Source organism: Pelodiscus sinensis, chromosome 1 (assembly GCF_049634645.1).
Source record: "Pelodiscus sinensis isolate JC-2024 chromosome 1, ASM4963464v1, whole genome shotgun sequence".
Lineage (NCBI taxonomy): Eukaryota > Metazoa > Chordata > Testudines > Trionychidae > Pelodiscus > Pelodiscus sinensis.
In genome coordinates, this window is record NC_134711.1 from 233,490,715 (window position 1) to 233,517,717 (window position 27,003).

General features: G+C 43.2%; 1 protein-coding gene across 3 annotated transcripts in view; it reads right to left on the minus strand.

Moving 5' to 3' along the window:
- FHL2 (four and a half LIM domains 2) overlaps positions 1–27,003 on the minus strand; it is a 222,061-nt gene that overhangs the window by 76,179 nt on the left and 118,879 nt on the right. Inside the window, exon 1 of one of the 3 annotated variants that reach the window (XM_075917714.1) lies at positions 2,624–2,671. The exons of the other annotated variants lie outside the window; for them this stretch is intronic. The gene's annotated coding sequence lies outside the window, so the exon portion shown is untranslated. Of the gene's footprint in view, positions 1–2,623; positions 2,672–27,003 lie in introns of those variants that run through there. 3 annotated transcript variants of the gene reach the window in all.

A 27,003-nucleotide genomic window follows, 5' to 3' on the forward strand; every position in this document is an offset into this window, starting at 1 on the left:
TGTCTCCAATGGCCTTTGAGAAGACAAGAATGTAAAGCAGATGCTAGATCTGATGCTGTGTCTCAGAGGGTATGTCTAGACTACCCCCCTAGTTCGAACTAGCAGGGTAATGTATGCATACCGCATTTGCTAATGAAGCCCGGGATTTGAATTTCCCGGGCTTCATTAGCATAAGCGGGGAGCCGCCATTTTTAAATCCCCGCTGCTTCGAACCCAGTGCACCGCGGCTACACGGGGCTCGAACTAGGTAGTTCGGACTAGGGTGCCTATTCCGAACTACCGGTACACCTCGTTTCACGAGGAGTAACGGTAGTTCGGATTAGGAACCTAGTCCGAACTACCTAGTTCGAGCCCCGTGTAGCCGCGCTGCACGGGGTTCGAAGCAGCGGGGATTTAAAAATGGCGGCTCCCCGCTTATGCTAATGAAGCCCGGGAAATTCAAATCCCGGGCTTCATTAGCAAATGCGGTATGCATACATTACCCTGCTAGTTCGAACTAGCGGGGTAGTGTAGACATACCCTTACAGATAAGCAGCAGCTTCTGCACTCCTTCCACGGCACGGTGCAATGCCAGATCCATGCGTAACCTGTAGCAGCTGGCAGGTGGCAACAAGGCTACAGAGACCCCTGTGCCTATAGAAAAGTTATGTGGAATGCAAAAGGATAAGATCCTGGGGGTCTTATAGGAATTTAATGTAGTTCTACAACAGTTACTCTAAACACCACTAAAATGCAATAAAAATGATCAATAGGTTATCAAAGTTTCTTACAGAGTTCTAGGGAAGTGATGTAGCTCTGTGTTCACTTCCGCTGGATAGTTCCCAAAACCCACAGAAAGTTATCTGATAGGGCCTTTCCATAATGGCTTCCTTTGAGAGACACAAGAGTCTAGGAAAGTAGTCATTTTGAGGCAGCCAGCCAGCTCAGGTGCTCCTCCCATTCTCAGGCTACGGCTACACTACATGCTTTGCCGAAAGAGGCAATGCAAATGAAGGGCGGATTAGCATTTTCTCACGCTTCATTTGCATACTCTCTTTCATTCCGTTTTTGCACAAGGGGTTTTGTGCAAGCTCTGGCTCCATGGTACCAACTGCAATGGCATCCCCAATGAGAACCACCGACACAGGCAGGCGGAGAGGAAAACGCTTTGCTGTCCCTCGGTAACGTAGGCAAGCAAGAGGAAAAGCTGAGAACCGGCTGTCCAGGGGGGTCCCTTTAAGCACGAGCCTCAGAAAGCCTCAGATAGCAGCCACACAAAGCAATTACTGACCTGATGCCCTGCTGGAACTGGTTTCAGCTGCCCTTAAATGCAACCCAGAGTCCAATCAGTGTGGACACACTATTTTGAATTAGCAAAACGCTAATTCGAATTAGTTTTTGGGTCTAGGTGCGTTATTTTGAATTAGCTTATTTCGAATTAACTAATTCAAAATAAGTTAGTTTGAATTAGCACTGTAGTGTAGACATACCCCTATGGTGTATGAGAATGTTTGGCTTTCCATTACTGCTAAAGGACGTAAGCCAAGATTTATTAAAGTGACTAATGATTTTGGTTGCCCCAGTTTCTGGGTGCCCAACTTGAGTCACATTAAAGGTGCCTAGTTTTCAGAGGGTTGGCATTTTCTGAAATTGTGGCATCTTTCAGGTATCCAAAGGTAGGGTACTCCCCAAAAAAGTGGGGAACTCAAATGCTACATTAATGCCATGGCAATACCCATGAAATAGAAATAAACCAAGTGACTCTAATTGAATTAAACTATCAGTTTAAACTGTCTGAGTGCAGCTTTTAGACTTTGTGTGGAAAATATGCGCACCGATAATTGCATTAGCTGAGAATAATGAGCCAGCTAGCAATGTAAAACTAGAAAGGCGGAATGTCCAGAGTAATCCAAGCTACCAAATCCTGGGATTATGACACTATGCTTGTCCTGTCACGGACGACAGAAGAATTCAAACTGTAAATGTTTATTTTAAAATAGGCATCCAAAGGCACTCCTTAGATAATTTGTGGCTGTTTAATATGCTTGTGTCTATTCCATCAATACCTACTGATATTAGTGAAACCAGCACTTTATGTTCCTTGAACAAAAGCCATTTCCAAGAGAGGAAAGAGTGCAATGCCCGGAATTTCTATTAAGAAAATCTAAAAGGTTTTATGTCCACTCTGGGACTGTTCAAGGACAAAGAGACTTTGACACATTTTACTTATTTTTAGCTTGATCTCCCGCCCCCCTCCCCCGCTCCACTGACATTGTGTATATTAGACAGTTGCTTAAAATGAAAAGATCTCTTGTAAGAAACCTAGGCCTCATCCTGAAATTGAGCCACATGTCACATTGGCTTTGTCTTTGAAATGACTGAAAGATAAGGGCCCAAATGGGCATTTTGAGGGTTAGATTGTAAGGGTACAATCTGCCCTGAATCAGGTGTAATGTCTGGCTGTGCTGCCCCCGGAGCAGCCCAGAGAATGAAAATGTCTAACTTGCACTATCCTCCACACGTCCCACAATCACTCAAGAGGAGGGAGTAACATACTACTGATCAGTAGCCAATGGCTGGTTGGCATCTAGCCGGTATAGGTGGAATCAAGGTCTTTCCATTCCCAGTCCCAATCTTTCCATACCTGTGTGGCTGGAGGATGACGGCTAGCAGCTCTATTAGGCCTGCTCTCTCCCTGCTCTTGGCAGATGTGAATAGCCTGTATAGGGTATAAAGGGGCATCAGGATCATAAAAAGCAGATGGAGGAGCGTCCCGTTGTTGTATGAGGAAATTCTACCCAGGAAAATAAAAAGGAACATACAGTCCAGCAAGCCAAGTGTAAAAAGAGTAATTAAATAGGCTAAAAAAATAATTTGAAGAGCAATTAGCAAAAAACATAAAAACGTACAGCATTTTTTAAAAATACATCAGAAGCAGGAAACCTGTCTATCACTGGGGCCACTGAATAATCAAGGCACTAAAAGAGCACTCTGGGAAGACAAGGTTGTCGTGGAGAAGCTAAATTAATTCTTTGCATCCATCTTCACTGAAGAGGATGAGAGGAAGATTCCCACACTTGAGCCATTCTTTTTAAGGTGACAAATCTGAGAAACAGTCCCAGACTGAGATGTCCATAGAGGAGGTTTGGGAACAATTCGATAAATAAAAAAGCAATAAGTCACCAGGAGCTGATAGTATCCCTCAAGGGTTCTGAAGGAACTCACATATGAAATTGCCAAACTACTAATTCTGGGTATAGTGATAGAGATGCAGCCGTGTTCGTCTGGTGTAGCTGAAACAAAAGACAGGACTATGCAGCACTTTAAAGACTAACTAGATGGTTTATTAGGTGATGAGCTTTCATGGGCCAGACCCACTTCACAACAGCTCATCAACTAATAAACCATCTTGTTAGTCTTTAAAATGCTGCATAGTCCTGTCTTTTAATTCTGGGTATGTAACATTACTTAAATCAGCCTCTGTACCAGATGACTGACATAGCTAATGTGACAATGTTTTTTTAAAGGCTCCAGAGGTGATCCTGGCAGTTATAGGCTGGTAAATCTGCTTTGGTACCAGGCAAACGGATTGAAACAATATAGTAAGAATAAAATTATTGGACACACAGATGAACACTACATGTTAGGGAAGAGTAAACATGAATTTTTGTACAGAGAATTATAATTCTTTGAGGGTGTTAACAAACCCATGCACAAGCATGATCTAGTGCAGTGGTTCCCAAAGTTTTTGGCATCATGCCCCCCTTTTTGATTTTTGAAAAACCCTCATGACCCCCCTTCCAAATAGCAGCAAAACTTGTTGACAAAAAAAAAAAAAAAAAAAAGGGAAAAAGGGAAAAAGGAACTGAAGAGTGCAGCAAAACTTGATGGGGGGGAGGGAGGCTGGGTCGCCTCACCGCTCCCCGGAATTTCTTCACATGCCCCCAGGTGAGACACGCCCTCCTCCCCCCCCCCGCAGTTTGGGAACCCATGATCTAGTACAATGTTTTTCAAAGTGGTCCGCGAAACCATTTTGAGAAACCTATTAATTGGCTGAGCCGGTTTGTTTACTTACCAGTGCCATGGCTATCAAGCCTCATGGCTCCTATTGGCTTTGTTTCACTGTTTGCAGCCAAGGGGAGCCCCAGAAAACAGCAGCCCAGCCCATGCCACTTCCCGTGGCTCCCCTTGGCTGCAAACTGCAAAATGGAGCCAATAGGAGCCGTGAGGCTCCAGCACCGGTAAATAAACTTAATGCTTTTGGTGTCCCTGAACTCTGATTGCTAGTGTATGACAGGGGATGGATCACTCAATAATTGCCCAGTTCTGATCATTCCCTCTGAAGCACTGGCATCAGTCACTGTCAGAAGAAATTGGAGAAGGTCCAAAGAAGAGCAACCAAAATGAATAAATGTCTAGAAAACATGATTCATGAGGGAAAACTGAAAGAACTGGGTTTGTTTAGTGTGGAAAAGAGAAGACAGAGAGAACATTATAGCAACTTTCAAGAACCTAAAAGGGTGTTACAAAGAGAAGGGAGAAAAATTATTCTCCTTAACCTCTGAGGATAGGACAAGAAGCAATGGGCTTAAACTGCAGCAAGGGAGGTTTAGTCTGGACATTAAGAAAAACTTCCTAACTATCAGGGAGATAAACACTAGAATAAATTGCCCAGGGAGGTTGTGGAATCTCCATCTCTGAAGATATTTAAGAGCAGGATGGATAGATATCTATCAGGGATGGTCTAGATGTTGCCTGGTCCTGCTGTGAGGGCAGGGGACTGGATCTGATGATCTCTAGAGGGTCCCTTCCACTTCTAGTATTCAATGATTCTATGACATGCCTGCATGCAGAACTGCCAGTAGGCATAAGCAGACTAAACAATTGCTTAGGACTCCAAGCCTTAAGAGGGGCCCCCATTCACATTTCTGCACAGGGCCCACAGTGGGCTTGCATTGCCTTTGCATGTATATTTATATACAATAATATATCAAAGGGAAAAAAAATGCCCATGTAACCATCTGGTGACTTAGTAAGTACCTTACACAGAAGCTAGTGAAAATTTTTTGCATTTTGAAATAAATAAGGGCTACCTTGTCCCTCACCCTTAATCATCAGTGAGGCGGTAAAGGGCTCAAATGTGTGTGTTTGCTCAGTTGAGTAAAGGCTGCTTAGATGGGAGTTGTAGGTGCAGGGCTTTGAGGTAAATCATGGGCACCTTACTTGAAACTCTAGATTGAGAGTCAGTGGGCGGAAACAGATGGGAAGGAGGAGCAGCCTCAGCTCCACCCTCTTCTCACAGGGCAGAATAAATTGCATTAGAACAATTGTGAGACTACTTTCTTCCCCAAGCAAGTGGGAAGGGGATGAAGAATTGTACTTGTCAGGCACAATTCTCTCTTGCAGTTTCTGGGGCAGGCTGAGTTTAATGAATCAGTTGAGCCCTAAACGAAGTAACACAATAACTCTACTAAAACACAAAGCAATCCAAAACGCAGTTATATCAGCTCCCGGTCTATTACATTTGAGTAGGAACATTGCCTGGCAACTAGTATTTTCGATGTGTTACCATTCATCAGTGTAAACAAAGAGAATTAACATGTATAGGTCAACAACAATTGTGGTGTTCTTTAAAGGCAATTTCACAGTCAAAGCTCTGGGCAGGTGGACAGCAAGTGTCCATAAATAATTAGTGTCACAAATCTTCACCATAGCATTTACCTCTATCACAGCCACCGGAACGCAGCCACTGCTGTTTGTGATTATAATCTGTGCGTCACCAAAACCACAAGGCCTGCTTTTCACACTTCTGTCCACCCCAACACTACCAAAGCCCATAAATTTAATTACTTTCCAAAGAAGCTGGAACCCTGTTGGCAACATCTGCAGACATGCCAAATATTTGTTTGGAGTGCAAATCCTACCGCTGAAAAACAGAAGCCCTTGACAAAGGAAGCATCAGACATTTTCACATAGTACCTGGAATCTCTGGAAACAGTCTTCACTGAGAATGATGGAAGAAGTGTTTAGGAATTAGCCTTTGTGTCAGGAATCAGAGTAGCAAGGATCTTGCTTCATCAGAAGAGATGCTGATAGACTCTAATGTAAACAGCTGATATTTTTTATGCTTTGCCTGTAAATCAGGCAAATTCCAGCAAATTCCAGCAAAATGTTGCCTATGCCAAAGAATGCAGGGCTGGACACCAGCAGCAAGCTCAGTACATTAGACCTACAGGATTGTTTACCCTGCATGTTTTAAAACATCACTGCACAAATGCTCGTGGTTGCATATGCACAGATCCACTACAATTGATATGTTGGCTAAGAAAGTATGCACACAATAAAAGCAAAAAAAGAAAGTCATCTTAAGAGCATGATGATAATTAAACATAAAGCCAGCCACAATATTCAGACCAGGCCGATTTCTGCTGGAAGGCTCTAGCAAGAGAAACAGCTTTTTCCTCAAGAGGCCTACAGTCTCACTGCTGACATAATTGTTTCTGGTTTTCTGTAACCACATGCCGACACAGAGGTTTATTCCAAAGATTATGTATACACTAAAAATTACTTATGATCACGGAATGTTTATTCAAACGAGACCCTGTACAATAAAGCCAGCTTCTAGGGAAGGTCAAACTAATTCAGTGTCCTTTCAGAGTATGCAGCAGAATTCTGTTCATTGGTCTCGTGTACATGAGAAAGGTTTGTTGATGGAGGAGTTGGGGTTTTAAAATTATACAGATAACTAAACCAAACAAGTGTGTCCATGCTGCTTTGTTCTATATGGCTTTAGATACTTCCCATGTAAATCATAGTGGCTGTGTCTAGACTGCATCCCTTTTTCGTAAAAGGGATGCAAATTAGACGTATCGCAATTGCAAATGAAGCGGGGATTTAAATCTCCCCCGCTTCATTAGCATAAAAATGGCTGCCGCTTTTTTCCGGCTCGGAGCTTTGCTGGTAAAAAGCACCAGTCTAGACACGGATCTTTCGGAAAATAAAGCCTTTTCTGAAAGATCCCTTATCCCTCATTTTAAGGGCTGGTGCTTTTTTCCGGCAAAGCTCCGAGCCAGAAAAAAGCGGCAGCCATTTTTATGCTAATGAAGTGGGGGAGATTTAAATCCCCACTTCATTTGCAATTGCGATACGTCTAATTTGCATCCCTTTTACGGAAAAGGGATGCAATCTAGACCTAGCCAGTGTGTGCACAGCACTGCCCTTTTTCAGAATGAGTGCACAGCTTTTATATTGTCACTAGGGCTTGAGGCCTGATGGCTTATTTATTTCAGTGGATTGTGGGACACTTACTGGAACATAATGGAATTCGGGGGGTGGGCGGGTCAAACATCCATGGTATCCCCACACGAGTCTGTTTTTTCACTAGCCAGCCATTTTCATGCTGTTCCATTGGCAAGCAAATTTTCAAACTGCTGTGAAGCAGCCTGAAGGAAGCACTGCTGCCCACTGGGATCCTGATCATTGCTAGTCCCCCAGCAAGGGGCACTGGATGTAGTGGCACCGATGCAGACGGGTGGCTTCAGAAAACATGGAAGATCACCTCACTATAACCACCAAGAGGCCTCGTGTATACCACATGTGGGGGACATAGTTACTCCCGTGTGACATTTACTGAAGGGCTGTGTCTACATTGGCAAGATTTTGCGCAAAAGCATATGCCACCTGTCTACACTGACCGTGAGTACTTGCACAAGAACACTGACGTTCTAATGTAGGAAATGAGTGCTTCTTGCGCAAATACTCTGATGCTCCCACTCAGGGATAAGTCCTCTTGTGCAACTATTCTTGCGCAAGAGGCCAGTGTAGACAGGCAACGTTAATTTCTTGCGCAGGAAAGCCCGATGGCTTAAAATGGCCATTGGAGCTTTCTTGCGCAAGAGAGCGTCTACATTGGCACGGATACTTTTGCGCAAAAGCACATCTCTTGCGCAAAAGCACATGCCAGTGTAAACACTCTCTTGTGCAAATACTTTAACACAAAAACTCTTGCGTTAAAAGTATTTGCGCAAAATCATGACAGTGTAGACATAGCCAAGTAGTTTTGATGGAGCGCTGCTTCTGGGTCTGGCCAAGCAGTGCTGATCAGAACTTCAGGATGCGGGAGGCTACTTTCCTAGAAATCTGCCCAGAGCTCATGCTAGGGCTGGAGCACCAGTTGAAGAGTCCTTTCCTCCCACAGTGCAGAGAAATGCATGGTAATCGCCATCTGGAAGTGGCTCACCCTTTACTGAGAATGCTCAGTAGATCAGTGTTTCTCAACCAGTGGTATGAGTACTCTTAGTGGTACTTGAGAGAAGTCTGGGAGGAACGTCAACACAATGGAAATTTGGAGAAAACTGAATTTTTATTTCAACTTTTACAGCGCTTTGTTATTTTTGCACTTTTTACGCCCAAAAATTTTGTCGCCCACCTGGCTACGATTAAGTTGTTTAAACGAATGTGTTGAAATGGTAGAAAAAAATTGTGTGTGTCTGAACACTGTAGGTACTGGAGGTACTTATACATTTTTTTAAAAGGGTTCTTTATAAAAAAAGGTTGAAAACCATCGCAGTCGATAACCAGTTTAGTGCTGGCAAATCAGTTGTTGGGGCTGTTTTCATGCTGGTGGGTGCTGCTGTGGAAAGAGTGTTGTTGCCTCGGGTCATAAAGCAGAGAAGTATTGATAGTATTGGTGTCTGGGGTTTTCAAGTTATATAGGAGTCATAGAGGGTATCCACAACACTATCATTTGCCTGTCTTCACCCCCAGGCCTTGGCATTCATCAACAGAAAGTGGTATTTCTTCCTGCAAGGCCTGGTTTACCACCATGGCAGTATCACCGACATTCCTGTGGGGTTGGCCTGGAAAGGGTTGCTGATGCCAGGTTCTTTAGAAACTTCCCCCGTCCCCTACCTTTTTATGCAGTGAAAAATGAATCTTTTGTGCCCAGCATCTAGTATGGACATTAATGGTGTTGTGGTTTCAGTTGTTATTCTGGTGGACACAACTTACCTTCCTTACGGGCCCTCTCCCTGGATTCTCCAAGAAAGGATTTGTTTAACTGTCCCTAGAGTGGCTGTGGAGTGACTGGGGAGTGTGGATTTGGAAGACAGAAAGGAAGGTGGAAGTGTCTCATGACGAATATGGAGGTTTCTGAGAGAGCTCTGCTTTGTGTTACAGGTGCTTGTGTTACACAGCTGCCCTGACAGTAAGGAAGGGAGCCTCACTAAGGGTTGGGAGGCAGAGCTGGAATGACTTTTGGACATTACCATCAGGTGGAGAGGAGGCCTCTATCAAATGTCCCAATGGCCAGCAATTGGTGCCAGAGAAGCATTGTGCTTTATTTTGAGAGCAGGATGTACTGGAGGCAAAACAATGCAATGTGATGAGTGAAAGGAATGCAAATGTATGAAATGATTACAGCATATGCTTTGTGAATTGATTTTATTAAGAACAGGTGCTATAGGGGAGAGAGAAGTTTTATCTTAAGGGCAGTTTTGTGATTGTAAATAATACCAAAAAAACCTTGCTGTGCCACATAAGAAGACAATGCAAACTCAAAAGCCCCCAACTAAAATGGTGTGGGACCAGCCACAGTGCAGAGCAAGCCTGTTGTGCAGATGAAGGTCCAAAAATCCATGGAGGGCGGGGGATGGGAGAATGGCATGGAAACGGTCTCCTGTAGGTATGTGACTGGAAGCAGGCTCTCAATGTCCTGCTTTCTCAGCTGGCTGCAGGACAGGGCTATGTGGGAGTGTAACACATCAGCATGGTGCAACCGTGTTCTCCAGGGAACCGGTCTTCATTTGCATCATGTCCAATGTCCTGCCCTGGAAGTCCTTTTCTGTGTCCTGTTGATCCATGTGCTCCACTGGCAACTTTTTGGCAGGCTCTTTGTCCTCCTCTCTCTCATTTTTGTCCTGCACAACGACTGCTTCCCTCCTTTTCTTTGGGTTTTTTGTCTTCTTGTGGGACCTAGTCACAAGGTTAGCAAACATTTCATCCCTTACCCTGTCTCCTCGGGAAGGTTAGCCAGGCACTTGGCTACTGATAACCCTTCTGCACATGTGAGCCATGCCACCCCCTGTGCTAGGAGAACAGGGAACCCTGTAGCCCCATGTCAACACTGCTAGAATGTTTCTTCTCTCCAAATAGGCTGAATTTTGGAATTCCGTTCTTTTGCGCTATTTTCAGCCTCAGTTGCGCTTGGTGATAGTGAGGCAGGGTTACCTGCTCCATGGTGAAATGATACTCTTTGAATCGCTCTTACACAATATTTTAGGGGGAAGGGAATAAGGGAGAGGGAGGCTTTCCTAAGGGGCAGACTATTGGTTGCACACCTGCAGGCCATCTTTGCTCCAGGGAATATTACTCTGAGACAGAGGGAGAGAATGGTCCTGTTCAGAAAGGCAAAAAGACAACTGGGGAGACATGCACCATTGCTACTTGCCAAGATGGTATCCCCTGAACTGTTGCTGGAATGGAAGGGATTTAGTACCAAGACAGGCAGCTGCAGGAAGACAGCATCACCGTGTTAGGTTCATGCCAAACTAGATCTCTCTCTTTGCCTGGAAGTCTTATTTATTTTACTGGCTGATCAGCACAAAGTGATCTGCAAAATAAATGAATGGTGCGGCTGTGATGCATGTCCTCTAATGGGATTAACAAGGCAATACACTGCAACAAATAAATGCTTGTTACTTTTATAGCCCTGGCTGCCACAATTGTCTTTTGAATCAATACAACATGAAATGCTTGCAAGAACTTCTGTAACTTCAAGTGGCCAGCTGAGTTCATTTAACTATATGTATGAAAACATTCAGACCCCAAGAAAGCTTGAGGCAATGAAGAAAAGACACATTGGAGAGAGTCCAGCATAGGGCAACTAAAATGATTAGGGGGCTGGAGGAAATGACCTATGAGGAGAGACTGAGGGATTTGGATTTGTTTAGTCTGCAGAAGAGAAGAGTGAGGGGGGATTTCATAGCAGCCTTCAACTTCCTGAAGGGAGATTCTAAAGAGGACGGAGAGAAGCTGTACTCAGTAGTGACGGATGTCAGAACAAGGAGCAGTGGGCTCAAGTTACAGTGGGGGAGGTCTAGGTTGGATAGTAGGAAAAACTATTTCACTAGGAGGGTGGTGAAGCACTGGAATGGGTTACCTAGAGAAGTGGTGGAATCTCCATCCCCAGAGGTTTTTATGTCCCAGCTTGACAAAGCCCTGGCTGGGATGATTAGTTGGGATTGGTCCTGCTTTTAGCAAAGGTTGGGCTCAATGACCTCCTGAGGTCTCTTCCCTTCTTAGGATTCTATGATTCTAAGAACAGAGTAAGGAAACGGTGAAAAATTTTCATCATACTTAAGGTCCCAACATGCAAAGGGGCATTCGTATAATTGTGTGAGCATAGAAGTCTGTGCTGGCAGAATTGGGGCCTAAATATCCTGGCAACAGCCACCAGCCCACCCGCCAGGCAGCCGTGGCTCTAACCCCCAGTAGCAGCAACCCGCCTGCCTGAGGTTCTGACCCCCAGTGATAGCAACCCACCCGCCCATGGCCCCAACCCCCCCGGTATCAGCAACCCGCCCGCCTGCAGTCCCAACTCCCAGTGCAGCAATCCACCCACCCATGGGCCCAATCCCCAATGCAGCAACCCATCTGCCTGTGGCCCCAACCGCTGGTGCAGTAACCCACCCACCCACAGCTCTGAGCCCTGGCAGCAGCAACCTGCCCACCTGCGGCTCTGACCCCTGGCACAGCAACCTGCCCACCGACAGCTCTGACCCCTGGTTGCAGCAACCCGCCCACCTGCGGCTCTGACCCCTGGCACAGCAACCCGCCCACCCATGGCTCTGACTCTCATTGGCAGCAAACCACCCACCTGTGGCTCTGTCCCCCAGGGCATCAACACATCCACCACGTGGCCCTGGCTGTGGTATAAGCCATGCCACTCACTTTCCAGGAAGGTGAGCACTGCTGCGCAGCTCTGTGAAGGAGGTAGGTGAGCTTAAAAATTTTTGAGCGTGGCCGTGCAGGCATGCACTTTATAGAGAACACTGGCCCCCAGCAAATTAACATGGGTAGGAAGAAAGCTACATCAGGTCCTGCCCATTTTAACTTGCACAGAGCATTTGTTATCTATAGACTTTTCTGTGTTGGTTGTCACCATAGTACTAATAACCCACAGATATTAATGAATTTATTTTTAAAAACAATATATCGCCTACCTCTGTGTCCCAGTCTATTTCCTTAACTGCAAGGCCATCCTTTCTCTCCACATAATTTAAAGGTAGGTCTGAAAGTTGTTTTTATTGATCAGCGTACTAACCTAGAGGTGAATTAGAGGTGAAATGGCCTGTTACTGGCAGGTTAGTAATGCTGGTTCATTCTCTTCAGTTCAGTATATTTTTATATAGTTTGTGCAGCTCAGCACGCATGGAGGAAAGGGATGTCTGCCCGTAGGAGGTCCAAATTACATGTCGTCGTTACCAGGTGAGTTAGAATCATAGAATCATAGAATCATAGGACTGGAAGGGACCTCGAGAGGTCATCGAGTCCAGCCCCCCACCCTCAAGGCAGGACCAAGCTCCACCTACACCATCCCTGACAGATGTCTATCTAACCTGTTCTTAAATATCTCCAGAGAGGGAGATTCCACCACCTCCCTTGGCAATTTATTCCAATATTTGACCACCCTGACAGTTAGGAATTTTTTCCTAATGTCCAATCTAAACCTCCCCTGCTGCACTTTAAGCCCATTACTCCTTGTCCTGTCCTCAGAAACCAAGAGGAACAAATTTTCTCCTTCCTCCTTGTGACACCCTTTTAGATATTTGAAAACCGCTATCATGTCCCCCCTTAATCTTCTTTTTTCCAAACTAAACAAGCCCAGTTCATGAAGCCTGGCTTCATAGGTCATGTTCTCTAGACCTTTAATCATTCTTGTCGCTCTTCTCTGTACCCTTTCCAATTTCTCCACATCTTTCTTGAAATGTGGCGCCCAGAACTGGACACAGTACTCCAGCTGAGGCCTAACTAGTGCAGAATAGAGCGGCAGAATGACTTCACGAGTTTTGCTTACAACACACCTGTTGATACAACCTAGAACCATATTTGCTTTTTTTGCAACAGCATCACACTGTTGACTCATATTCAACTTGTGGTCCACTATGACCCCTAGATCTCTTTCCGCCATGCTCCTTCCTAGACTGTCTAGGAAGGAGCATGGCGGAAAGGGATCTAGGGGTCATAGTGGACCACAAGTTGAATATGAGTCAACAGTGTGATGCTGTTGCAAAAAAAGCAAATATGGTTCTAGGTTGTATCAACAGGTGTGTTGTAAGCAAAACTCGTGAAGTCATTCTGCCGCTCTATTCTGCACTAGTTAGGCCTCAGCTGGAGTACTGTGTCCAGTTCTGGGCGCCACATTTCAAGAAAGATGTGGAGAAATTGGAAAGGATGTATAGAACTGATTGTTCCTTCCTAAGTGGAGCACTTTGCATTTCTCTTTATTAAACCTCATCCTGTTTACCTCTGACCATTTCTCTAACTTGCTAAGGTCATTTTGAATTATGTCCCTATCCTCCAAAGAAGTCACAACCCCACCCAGTTTGGTATCATCTGCAAACTTAATAAGCGTACTCTCTATCCCAATATCTACATCATTGATGAAGATATTGAACAGTACGGGTCCCAAAACAGACCCTTGAGGAACTCCACTTGTTATCCCTTTCCAGCAGGATTTAGAACCGTTAACAACCACTCTCTGACTACGGTTATCCAGCCAATTATGCACCCACCTTATCGTGGCCCTATCTAAGTTATATTTGCCTAGTTTATCAATAAGAATATCATGCGAGACCGTATCAAATGCCTTACTAAAGTCTAGGTATACGACATCCACCGCTTCTCCCTTATCCACAAGGCTCGTTATCTTATCAAAGAAAGCGATCAGATTAGTTTGGCATGACTTGTTCTTCACAAACCCATGCTGGCTATTCCCTATCACCAGTTACACATCTGGTCTCTCTGAGTCCGTCCTGAGGCCTCCAGTCTTGGACTTTTACCTCTTTTGTGGTGGAATAATGTAATTCTCCCACTCATAGTCCAGGCACTGAGCTACAAGACTCATCTGTATAGATCGTGCTCACCCAGAAAATCCAACCGGATTCAGTGCTAGCTGTTCTGCCCTTCAGGAACCTGTTTAAACCAATTTATTGTTTAATCCTAAATTGGGATGAAGCATAACATGAGAGAGTTTCCCTTAGCAACTCAGTATCCTTTGGTAGAGACATTGGACAGGCCTCCCTTTCAGTCTCCCTGAACCTTTGGGGGCTGAGTGTCAGTCTTTTCTCCTCACCTGTGTATCTCCTCTGACTGAGGTAAAGTTTTTATTTAAGAGTTGTCTGGGTCTCTGTTCTCCTGTGTTCTCAAAGTTGGACTCTGCTGCCCACTTGGTGTGTGCTATTCATGGTGAGAGGTAGAACATAAAAAACAAAAGGCTTTTGCATTGTCCCTTAGTTGTTGGCAGTTAAGTGATTTTCCTGCACTATTGTCTCATTTCCTGATTCTTTTTCATCAGCCTGCTATTGCACTAAATATATTCATGTGTAAGCAGGGGCTGACCTGCTGCTTGCTATCAGCCAGCTAAAAGGAGAGAGCTGCCCTGGGGTAGGTGTGCCCACTACAAGGCTATGTCTACACTTGCGCGAGTAATATGCAAATGAGGCTAAGCATGGAATATTGCCAAGCCTCATTTGAATACCTAATGAGCCACCATTTTTTTCAGAAGAGGCTCTTGCGCAAGTAGGAACATCTACACTGCCTCTCCTTGCGCAAGAAAAACCCTCTTGCGCAATGCCGTTACACCTATTACTTGACAGGAAGAACGGCATTGCGCAAGAGGGTTTTTCTTGCGCAAGAAGGGGCAGTGTAGATGCTCCTTCTTGCGCAAGAGCCTCTTCTGAAAAAAATGGTGTCTTATTAGGTATGCAAATGAGGCTCAGCGATATTCCATGCTAGCCTCATTTGCATATTAATATTCATTTGCAAGAAGCTGCGAGTATAGACATAGCCCAATTGTTTAGCTCTGCAAGATAATTAACTGTTAACTGTGGATATGTAAATACAGCTCATGCCAGGATTCGGAGAGAATAAGAGGTGTGTCTATGTAGATCCAATTCATCGAGGGCTAATGGAGGGTCAGTGTTGGAATGGAATGTGAAGAATTGTAAATAATTTGGAGCCGTTGTGGGGGTCACAAATCATGCTACCCCTAAATGTGGGAACTGTAAAACATGACACCAGTGCTTGCAGGAGAGACACCACCATCATTGTAAGAGGTCTCCGAGGAACAAGATAGGGAAAGTCACTCTGGACTCATTCCCTGAGGAAACCTATTAAGGAACAGGGGGTTTTCATGTGCATTTGGATCCTGGTTCTCATGAATCCAGCCAGCTCTGCAGTGGACTGAACATTGCATGGGAAGCCTACTTTACTATATAGGGATGCAAAAATTGATAAGGATAGATCCAGGTTTTCATTTTCTCATTTTGTTTTGTGTTGTAGTGTTTCCATCGCTTTCTCGCACTTCTAATTAAATTCTTAGCTCATTCTTTCTTAAATAACCCTACTTCTGTTTAATTGTAAATGTTCACAAGTGCTGTGTGCTATACAGGAGTGGTGGTTAAAGAAAAAAATAGTAAATTGGGTACACTGTACCTTTGAGTACAGAGGAGCTAGAATTTCTTTGAATAACTAGTGTCAGTGAGTGTACCCCATATACTGGGGGGAGGAGCGGGAGGTTGGACTGCCCAGACATTTATTTCTAACAGCATATGCAGAGTCTATAACACTTACATCTCAGATCACTGTTATCTGAAGTTGGAAAGTGGCCAAATGACTTAAAATTAGTGCTAATCATCAAAGCTTAACAGAAGCCTACTACCACATTTGGGCTGTTACACGGTCTTTTTTGTATTGATAACAGCCTATGTAAGCTCTTTATGAGACTAAAATGACAAGACTTCAATTTTGTGATTAAAGGGGTGTAACTGTTCCTTTGTGGGTCACAACCAAGAACAACTAATTCAGGTACAGCGGAAAAATACATTCCCAAATTGGGGGGTTTTATTCTGCCATAAGAGATACCAAACCAGTCACAAAAGGAAACTTCTGTCTCACCACACTGGCTAACAAGAAGTCATGAAAGCACTTTTCTGGGGCATTCTAGTCTTTGTATCAAACCTCCCTCCCGCCCCCCACACACACACCCTCAAAACACTGCATTTAAATATAAGTGGTTCTATAAAACTACTCTCATCAAAGATCAAATTCTTCTGATCCCAAAGGACTAGCCACACATCCAGGTCAGTATACAATGAATTTCTTACCCCCAAATCACACTATTGCCAATCCTTTAGTAACGTTTTATTTATAAAAGAAAGGTGAGAGTTAAAATTGGTTAAAGGACTCACATACAGACACAATAACTGGTGATTAAATAAACTGCTGTCTTAAGTCAATCTTTTGGTTGCTTCCAAATCATTGGAAGAAGACTCTCCTTGTTAGAATTCTCTCATTAGAAGTCCATTATCCAGAGGTCTTAGCAGGAAACACAATGGAACAGGAAAGAGACAAAATGAAGATGTTCCCAGGGTCTTTCATAGCTTCTGCCAGTGGAGGGAGTCCTGTTCTTATTGTGGAAAATGACAGGTAAAGCTGGAGTATGGAGTCCCATGGGCAAGTCACATATCCATGAATAATTTTGCTAACCCATTACCCACATTCTCGTTTGAATGTTCACAGGAATGTCCCTTAAGTGCAACTGGGCGTCTTCCATGGTCCATTGTGAGCTAAGTGGTTTTTGATAGGCCATTCAGGTTGAATAATCCTTTTGCAATGTGCAGTATAAATATCTCATGAGTCTTATCACAGGGGCCAATTGGTTGAAATACAGGTACAGAGTTAATATTCATGCCTTTACATACAAAAATAGTATGTGCAATCAAATAGCATAGTCAGAGCCAACAAATCATAACCTTTCCATAGACATCATATATACCGCATTTTATATAAGATTTGTTTCAAATTATAACAGTGGTTGCAACAATGAACTACATGGTCACATTTTAATCACATAACATCACAAGAAGAACAAAACTTTTGCATGTGGGGGAACAATGCTGTTTTTGGCCTGGCTTGGAGAGCATTTGTTCTGGTAAATAAATAGGTATAAGGATGCAGGCCTACCACTGATGGGTTTTTCAAAAAGCTTATCATCTGGTGGTTGTGATGGGAGATTTATATTAATATAGAAGGCTTGCTCTAAACTTAGGCAGTTCTAAATGAGAACTGCTTTTCAGTTCTCATTTAAGCCAAGAAAGGCAAAATAATTAAACATTCCTAAAATTAATCAAAATCAAATAATTATTATATAAAGTTAACTGGAGATCATGAATTATTTAAAATGGGGGAAAACCTAGCTAGAATATTGTAGGCTCTTTGGGGGCAGGGACTTCCTTTTTGTTCTGTTTGTACAGCACCTCACACATTGAGGCTCTGGCCCATGAATGGCTCCCATGGCATTATTAATAGTTTAAAAGTATGGGTATCCTTTTGGAAAGGGATTCTTTGTCTGCAGCTTCTGCCTATTTATATCTCACAGCGATGGATATAAAAAAAATTGACTTCAAAAGCTTCACAATGCACCCCAATCAAGAACTGAATAGTAGGCGGAGAAACAATTAAAGACACTTTAAAAAATGGAATCCCTGCTTAAAAACAAGACTACAAAACAGACTATTCCTTTTGCTGTATTTTGTGTGTATAAAACTGAGTCCTGCTAAATGTAGCTGTACAATGCTTCTTGTATATTCAATTCAATACAAAAATATGTGTCTGAAGGCCACAAATTAAGACTAGGATTTAGCCAGCACACCCTTTAAAAGAGCAGCTTGCAATGAAATGCACAGTTATGGTACATCAAACAGACTTAACAAACTCTTGTCCCTATGTTTGTACAGCCTTCAGGGAAAACAGGCAGGTGTCATGTTAGTAGTCTGGGAACTCTGGCAATGATGAACTCAATATACCCTTCCACTTCCTCCCTCGTTAAGGCTGGGGAAAAAGGCAACTCAGATGTCAGCCTATTATTTTGACAGTTGCTGTGGCATCTGAGCTGCTGGATTGCACTTTTCCATTTCAGTTTTACAGTCTCTTAAATTTCCCAGCAAATCCAGAAGTAAAGACAGAATATTAATAATGTGAACTATACAAAATGTCTGTCTGTCTGTCTGTCAAATCTTTCAGATTCTTAAACATCAGAACAGAGCAATGAAAGGCAATATGATTTTTTTCCCCATTAGAGTTCACTTTTAAGGAAGACTTTGAAATGCAATGCTTCCCCTTCTTAAGGCACTGGAAACTAGTGTTCTTACCAAGATGACATTTGGTTTTTGTCAACCCCAGGAATGTCTCCTCATAGCTAATCCTGTTCGTGTTATCCAAGGTGTTGCTTTCATATGTCCACACTTTGCAGCCCGTTCCCAAGAAACGAGATTCTGAGAATTTCCTCTATGCTGCTTGAGGATGCATCTTTAGAAGTCTTGAATTGCTATTCATAATCCTCTTCAAGGGAACCAAAGAGTTTGTGAGGAGTTGTGTAGAGTCCAGACATTCATTCAAGGGTCTCAATATTTATCCACAATCATGGGTATATAATCAGGTTATTTAGATGAACAGTGGATGGGGATGTGACACCCAAGAGTTAACAATTGTTCTAATGGTATATTTGTACTATATTACCTTGCAGTGAGATGAGTGAAATGACCCTTAATTTCACTGGCTATATATATATGTCATCACAAGCTTTCGTTGTGTATTTTAGATACCGCTAGTAGCATTCTGATTCTGGCCTGGCACCATAGCATGAAATTGTATAGCAGGTCCAACTTTTTGTAACCTGTGTACTGTCAGCATTCACTAATGACAGCTAGCAAAGCAGTCTATAAACATTCTCTGAGGGTGTGACTCAGATTTCCAGCCCAGTAAGAGCTTTCTGTTGAAATGTAGTGCCATTGGGTAAATGAAACTGCAGCAATTGTAACCCATTATATCAAATCCCTTCTGTGCTCTCTAATTTTCCTCCAATAAAATTTAGTCAATGCCATGTGTAGCCAGACACACACCCCATCTTGTTTTTCCACGAACCCCATCTTGTTCCCCCCCGCCCCAGAGAGCAAGAGAAAGACAGTCAGCCTTTGATGCCCTGGGAACGCAGGTGTGCTGCCTGTCCCTGACTCTACCATAAACAGAAACCAGACAGTAAATGGGCTAGCTGACGACCCGGGACCTCCCGTCGCCCTGATGGCTAGTACCAGTAATTGACACGCCTGCACTGTCCCAGAGAGGAATCTTCGCCCATCACATACCAGAGGTGCCCATTGTCTGCATTTTCCCAGGTGTAAATTATACTTTGCACCCTTCGTGGGAAACTTGGTGTTCAAAGCCATTTTTCCTAATTGGCCACTTGAAACCAGGAAGAAGCCTACATGACCCAAGGGGTATAAAAGAGGTTCAGCAGCCCACCCCATTTGAGCTCCAATCATCTATACCTGCTGGCAGGTATTGATTGTCTCCCGAGGTCTGTGGGACGCCCAACCTCGCCCTACTTCTTCCCGAGGGATTGAGAGAAAGACGCTGGCCACGCCAAGTCTGGAACGCAGGGGTGAGAATATATACCTGCTATGTGTATTTTGCATGCATTTAATAAGAGCTCAGAGAACCAAAAGGGTTTCATGGTACCTGTAAGTGACTTATTAGTGTAATTTCTGTCCTGTCCTTTGTAGTGTCTGTGTTATCTGTAACACAGTAGTAGCATTTAACAACTAAGTTTACCCTGTAACAATAAATAGTAACTGTTTAAGCTTTAACCTGACTCCTTCAGTTGCTGTAACAGAACCAAGCACAATTTAAAAGAACTTCAGCCGGTCTTAAGGGACTCACTGCCCTGACCGTCGGCTGACACCATGGCTGGGTATCTTGGACTTCATGCTACCAGGTACACTGATTCAATCCTTCATATTAACAGTGTCCCTTAGTCCTAGAGCTGAGGCAGGATTCTGTACACTGCCCTTGTTATTGCTACAGTAAAAGGCTGAGACAGGGGATGTATCCAAAAAAAAGAGGGGGAGGAGAATCTTTGGCCCTAAAAAGCAGAAACATCTGCTAGTTTCTTGCTGTCTGTGAACTTCAGTCAACAAACTCAGAAGGCATTAGTTTGGATTTAGGTTGTCTCTTTGACAAACTGGGTTCTTGGAAAATACAAATGTGCATAATTCTTAGAAAGTAAGGGAAATAACAATCACTTTAAAATGGTAAAAATTACTCCTCTAAAGGAAGGCCACTATAGCTCCTAATAACCAACACAGGACAATCCATTTTTAAAAAACATAGTTATTCCAGGCAGGGGCACCATTGCAGATTGAGGGGTGACCTGTGAATGCCATGATGTGGGGGGAGGGAAGAGTGAAACCATGGCGGACTGAGGACAGAGGCTTCAGCAGTGTTACTGAGCATGCTCAGTACAAACCAAGCACCAAATGGGGAGAGGAAGAACCAACCTTCTACCCTCCCCCCAACATGCATTATCTCTATCCACGGGCTACTAAGGTAGTAGAAAATGCTATTTTTTGGCAGACAACTTAGTTATCTGTCAGGAGCACTGAATCTAATTCCTATATAAAAGAAAGAAAATTACATAAATATTAGACTCACTTAACACAAGCACTAACACATTCTGACATCTTGTGGAAAGTCATTTAAGGGACACTGGTTAGCCTTAACATTTTAATTATATTCTTACTTTGTTACTAACTCTGCGTTACTAACCCCATCAGGACTCCTGGGCTCTCTCTCAGCTCAGGAAGAGGAGTGGGATCTAGTGGGTTACAGCAAGGGGGCAGATACATTTCAGCTGTAGATAAGAACACCAGAATGGCCATACTGGGTCAGCCCAAAGGTCCTTCTCACCTAGTATCTTGTCTGCCAATAGTGGCCAATGCGAGGTGCTTCAGGAGGAATAGACAGAAGAGACAATAATCATCATCCATCCCCTGTTGCCCATTCCTATCTCTGCCCATTCTGGCTAGTAGCTGTTGATGGCCCTGTCCTCCTTGAACTTATTTTGTTCTTATTGGAATCTTGTTATAGTTGGGACTTTTCCACCATCTCCTGGCAAAGGGTTCGATTGCGAAAAAAATAATTTATGTTGTTTGTTTTAAATCTGCTGTCTATAAATTTAATGGGGTCAGTTTCTTGTGTTATGTTAGTGAAAGAACAAATAACATTCCCTTGTTCTATTTTTCCACACTATTCATGATTTTCTACACATCTGACATATCCCCCCACCCTATAGTCATTTATTTTCCAAGTTGAAAAGTCCCAGTCTTGTTAATCTCTCCTCATATGGAAGCTGTTCTTTATCTCTAATCATTTCTGTTGCCCTTTCTGTACCTTTTCCAAATACAATATCTTCTATTTAGATGGGGTGACCAGATCTGCATACAGTATTCAAGATGTGGGCGTACAATGACTTTATGTAGAGGCAATATGGTATTTTGTCTTATTATCTATTCCTTTCCTAACAATTCCCAAGATTAGGTTTTAGACTGTCACTGCATATTGAACAGATATGTTCAGGAAGTATGCACAATGACTGCAAGATCTCTTTTTTGAGTGGTAACAGCTATTTTGTATCTATAGTTAGGGTTATATTTTCCCCATGTGCATTACTTTGCACTTATCAACACTGAATTTCATCTGCTTATGTGTTGCTCAGTCACCCAATTTTATGAAATCCCTTCGTAGCTCTTTACAGTCAGCTTTGGATTAGTCCCTGTTTATCCCTTTTTCAAGACCATTTGTAAATTTAACACAGTAATCCAAATGCAAATCCTAGCAGCACAACAACAAGAAGACTTTTTATAAATACATTAAAAGCAAGAGGAAGACCAAGGACAGGGTAGGCCCACTGCTTAGTGAGGAGGGAGAAGCAGTAACAGGAAACTTGGAAATGGCGGAGATGCTCAATGACTTCTTTGTTTCGGTCTTCACCGAGAAGTCTGGAGGTGTGCCTAACGTAGTGAATACAAGCAGAGAGAGGGTAGGTTTAGAAGATAGGATTCACAAAGAACAAGTTAAAAGTCACTTAGGAAAGTTAGATGTCAGCAAGTCACCAGGTCCTGATGAAATGCATCCCAGGATACTCAAGGAGCTGATAGAGGAGGTATCTGAGCCTTTAGCTATGATCTTTGAAAAATCATGGCAGACAGGGGAGATTCCAGAAGACTGGAAAAGGGCAAATATTGTGCCCATCTATAAAAAGGGGAATAAGAACAACCCAGGAAACTATAGACCGGTCAGTTTAACGTCTGTCCCAGGGAAGATAATGGAGCAGGTAATTAAGGAAATCCTATGCAAACACTTGGAAGGTAATAAAGTGATAGGGAATAGCCAGCATGGGTTTGTGAAGAACAAGTCATGCCAAACTAATCTGATAGCTTTCTTTGATAAGATAACGAGCCTTGTGGATAAGGGAGAAGCGGTGGATGTCATATACCTAGACTTTAGTAAGGCATTTGATACGGTCTCGCATGATATTCTTATTGATAAACTAGGCAAATATAACTTAGATAGGGCCACGATAAGGTGGGTGCATAATTGGCTGGATAACCGTAGTCAGAGAGTTGTTGTTAACGGTTCTAAATCCTGCTGGAAAGGGATAACAAGTGGAGTTCCTCAAGGGTCTGTTTTGGGACCCGTACTGTTCAATATCTTCATCAATGATGTAGATATTGGGATAGAGAGTACGCTTATTAAGTTTGCGGATGATACCAAACTGGGTGGGGTTGCGACTTCTTTGGAGGATAGGGACATAATTCAAAATGAGCTTAGCAAGTTAGAGAAATGGTCAGAGGTAAACAGGATGAGGTTTAATAAAGAGAAATGCAAAGTGCTCCACTTAGGAAGGAACAATCAGTTCCATACATACAAGATGGGAAGCGACTGTCTAGGAAGGAGCATGGCGGAGAGGGATCTAGGGGTCATAGTGGACCACAAGTTGAATATGAGTCAACAGTGTGATGCTGTTGCAAAAAAAGCAAATATGATTCTAGGTTGTATCAACAGGTGTGTTGTAAGCAAAACTCGTGAAGTCATTCTGCCGCTCTACTCTGCACTAGTTAGGCCTCAGCTGGAGTACTGTGTCCAGTTCTGGGCGCCACATTTCAAGAAAGATGTGGAGAAATTGGAAAGGGTACAGAGAAGAGCGACAAGAATGATTAAAGGTCTAGAGAACATGACCTATGAAGCCAGGCTTCATGAACTGGGCTTGTTTAGTTTGGAAAAAAGAAGATTAAGGGGGGACATGATAGCGGTTTTCAAATATCTAAAAGGGTGTCACAAGGAAGAAGGAGAAAATTTGTTCCTCTTGGTTTCTGTGGACAGGACAAGGAGTAATGGGCTTAAAGTGCAGCAGGGGAGGTTTAGATTGGACATTAGGAAAAAATTCCTAACTGTCAGGGTGGTCAAATATTGGAATAAATTGCCAAGGGAGGTGGTGGAATCTCCCTCTCTGGAGATATTTAAGAACAGGTTAGATAGACATCTGTCAGGGATGGTGTAGGTGGAGCTTGGTCCTGCCTTGAGGGCGGGGGGCTGGACTCGATGACCTCTTGAGGTCCCTTCCAGTCCTATTATTCTATGATTCTATGATTCTAACACTCATTCCTACTCTTTCCCCCCTGTATTTTAAGTGGAGTGCCCAGCAATGTTTTCATGATGAAATAATGACCCTTCAATTATTGAAATGCCCAGTCTTTTGTTATTCCTAATCACCCTGACTTCCTCTTTTTGTAACAAACTCCCTACCCTAAAGGCAAAGCTGTAAGCAGCTCAAACTCTGTTGTATTTAATAACTTCCTCTGGAGGGCATGTAGCGTTAAGCAGACCTCAGATATGAAATCCAGGGAGTTCAAACATGGGAGGAGGGGCTACTGCCCTTCTAGCCCCCCAGAAATGGTGCCCTTGACTCCAAGTAAAGGAGGATTCTGTTGCATCCTGAATATCATTACTGACATTTTAATGATGCATTAAATAAAATAGCAGTCCTTAGAATTTCATCTGTGTTCATTTCTTTTCCCTATTAATTGATTGCTTTCTAAAGTTTCCCCACACCAATTCCTTTCAGTCTGCAATGGAAATGCCAAAAGAGAGTCTGACTCTTCAGTTATCATCCCCTCTACTTTATGTATCTAAAGATACTCAACACTGAAGACTATTTAGCCAAACTATTTTTTACATAAAGAAAAATCTTCTCACCTTGAATTTGGAGGCTCCGTAGATTGACACTTCTGGAATTCTGAGGGATTCAAAAGAGGCTGGCTACACGTGCTGCAAGGTCTTTTCCACATCTGTTCTACTCTGAGGAGCTCTCTTTTCATCCAGAACAAGTGTGGATTGAGTGGAATATGTCACTCACTTTATAGCATTTTCACTTTATAGCACGACCTGCATTTTCTTGGGCTGTAGCTTCCTACCTCAAACAACTTAAAGTTCTTTTGCCCTCCATTGGTTCTCAGTCAGATCTTTATAACCCCTGTTCACTGTAAAAGCACTCTAGCTGTAATGTTAATGTTTCCATAGCAATGTGCAACTCTCTCATAGAAGTTGGAGAACAACTAGGTCAAGTGTAGTCTAGAGAAGGCTCAATGGCACTGAGTAATTTTACAGACACAGCACAAAGTGTAAGGCCCTGGCCTAGTCTACAAATTAGATTGTGCTGTGTTGCTGCTGCTAGTGGTGGGACTGCCTTCAGAGATGGATCCCCGGCCAGCAGTCATCCAGCTCTGAATGTGTGTTTTTTTTTCAAAACTTCTGACACTTGCCATTCCCCAGAATACATTCTGTGCCCCCTCCAACTTTGAGAAGCTCTACCCTAGGGTAAAGTTCTTGTCAACCCTAATAACACTCCAGGAGCTGTTCCACAATGACTGCTCTGGTCACAATTGTGACATTCACATTCTAGGGAATATGGATGTGATGGGTTCTCTTACAGAAATCCTGGTGACCGTCACTTGATGTGCTGAGATGCCACTCAGCCTCTCTTCCTGCCCTCTTGGGCACCCCTCCACCCTGTCCTTCTCCAACACCGACACAGATCTAGAATCACAGCCCTTTGCAGTATAATACAGACACTGAGATCAGCTCAGCTCTGGGAAGGATCAGCCAAAAGGACTTCGGCAGGCACCATTGCAGTTCACAGGCTAGAAGCATGCAGACTTGGGCAGCTTCAGGCCACCACCAGCAGCTGACATCTTTCTCTGCCTTTGTTATCCTCAGAAGTGAGAGATCAGCTAAAATGGCTGCCTGTGGGAAATGCTGCCCATTTTCAGTGACATTGCCTGGTTCTAATAGTTTCATGCAACCAAGCAATTCCCTCCCCATTTCCCTCACTCCCAGAAGGCGATATTCATCACAACTGGGGCTGTGTGTGGTGCCATCCACTCCCAAGCAGAAGCATCAACAAGCATATCTTGTTTAAAACTTTAGGGGAGCAAGGGAAGGGAGTTTTATCTATAGCTGCTGCTGTCACAGCCCTGAGAAGGTCCCCCCAGAATGCCCAGTGTTTGTTTACTTTATATAGTAAGTAAATATTGGGAAGATGTCCCCATGCTCCCAGTCACCTGCCACAACTTGTTTCTGTCTCATCATACATTTGCCAAAACACTGGATGATGGCACGATGCACACTGGGATACCTGCCCATGGTGCATTGCACTGAGCATTGATAGAAGCATTCTCGGTGAGCATGTTCACCATCAACACAAGCAGCCAACAATGCATGCACTCAAGTGACATACTAACCGGTGGCTTTATGCTGATGTAACTTGTGTCAACCAAAGTTTGTAGTGTAGGCTGGGCCCAAGTTAGAGCTGCATGAATCTTAGAATTTTGAAGTTACAGTGTCAAGTTACATCTCTTTAAAATAATGAGTAATCCTGTGGCACCTTATTCCCAGCTCATCTGAAGAAGTGGGTTTTGCCCACAAAAGCTCATAATACCATGTCTATATTTATTAGTCTCTAAGGTGCCACAGGATTATCCATTGTTTTTAAAGTTACAGACTAACATGGCTACCCCTCTGAGACACTTTAAAAATGTTACCCTGTTACTAAAAACACCATAGTGTATGAAAATAGAAAGGATTTTAAAAATCTAAATTAATTTCTAATGTTTTACTCAGTTTAAAAAATGAAAACTTATCAACCAATATTTGTAGGGTTTATGCACATTACAATGCTACTAGATTTACTATAATCAGCATCAATCTTGTTAGACTTGTTTACATAACACCTTCTGAACTCCTTTCTAGTCAGAATCACTTATTTTGTGCAAAACACCTTCCTTGCAGCCCAACTGAGCAGATGGAAATAAATGCATACTGTTAACAAGTGTGACTTTCTCTAACATTTGACCTTCATGTGTGAGTGAAATGGAAATGCAAAACATTTATATCCACCACCTTTCAATGCCTGAAGATACACTCTGATTGCATATTCTGAGGGAATATATCTGTCATAGTCTGAAATGTCTCCTGGCAATACTTCCCTTGACATTAATAACATCAAGCTGCAGAGTACCAGCATTCTTGTGTTCCTGTATAAATCCTAGAAGCTCCATTTGGGGGATAGGCTAGTGTGAATAATGTGAGGTGAGTAATCTTGAAAGTAACTCCCTGTCTAGAACTGTACTATGTAAGTAACCATTATTTTAGCAAGTTATTCAAATCAGGGAGCTGAGAAACAAAGGAAAAATGGATAGGTAACGTGCAGTGTTCCCGCTAATTTTTTTCCATTCCTGGGCAGAATAAATGTTGTTATGTGCACCAAGGCATGTGCACCACCAGTAGAAACACATGCTGACAGCTGCTGTGGACACTCTGCTAATCAGCTGCATAGCATATGAATCTCTC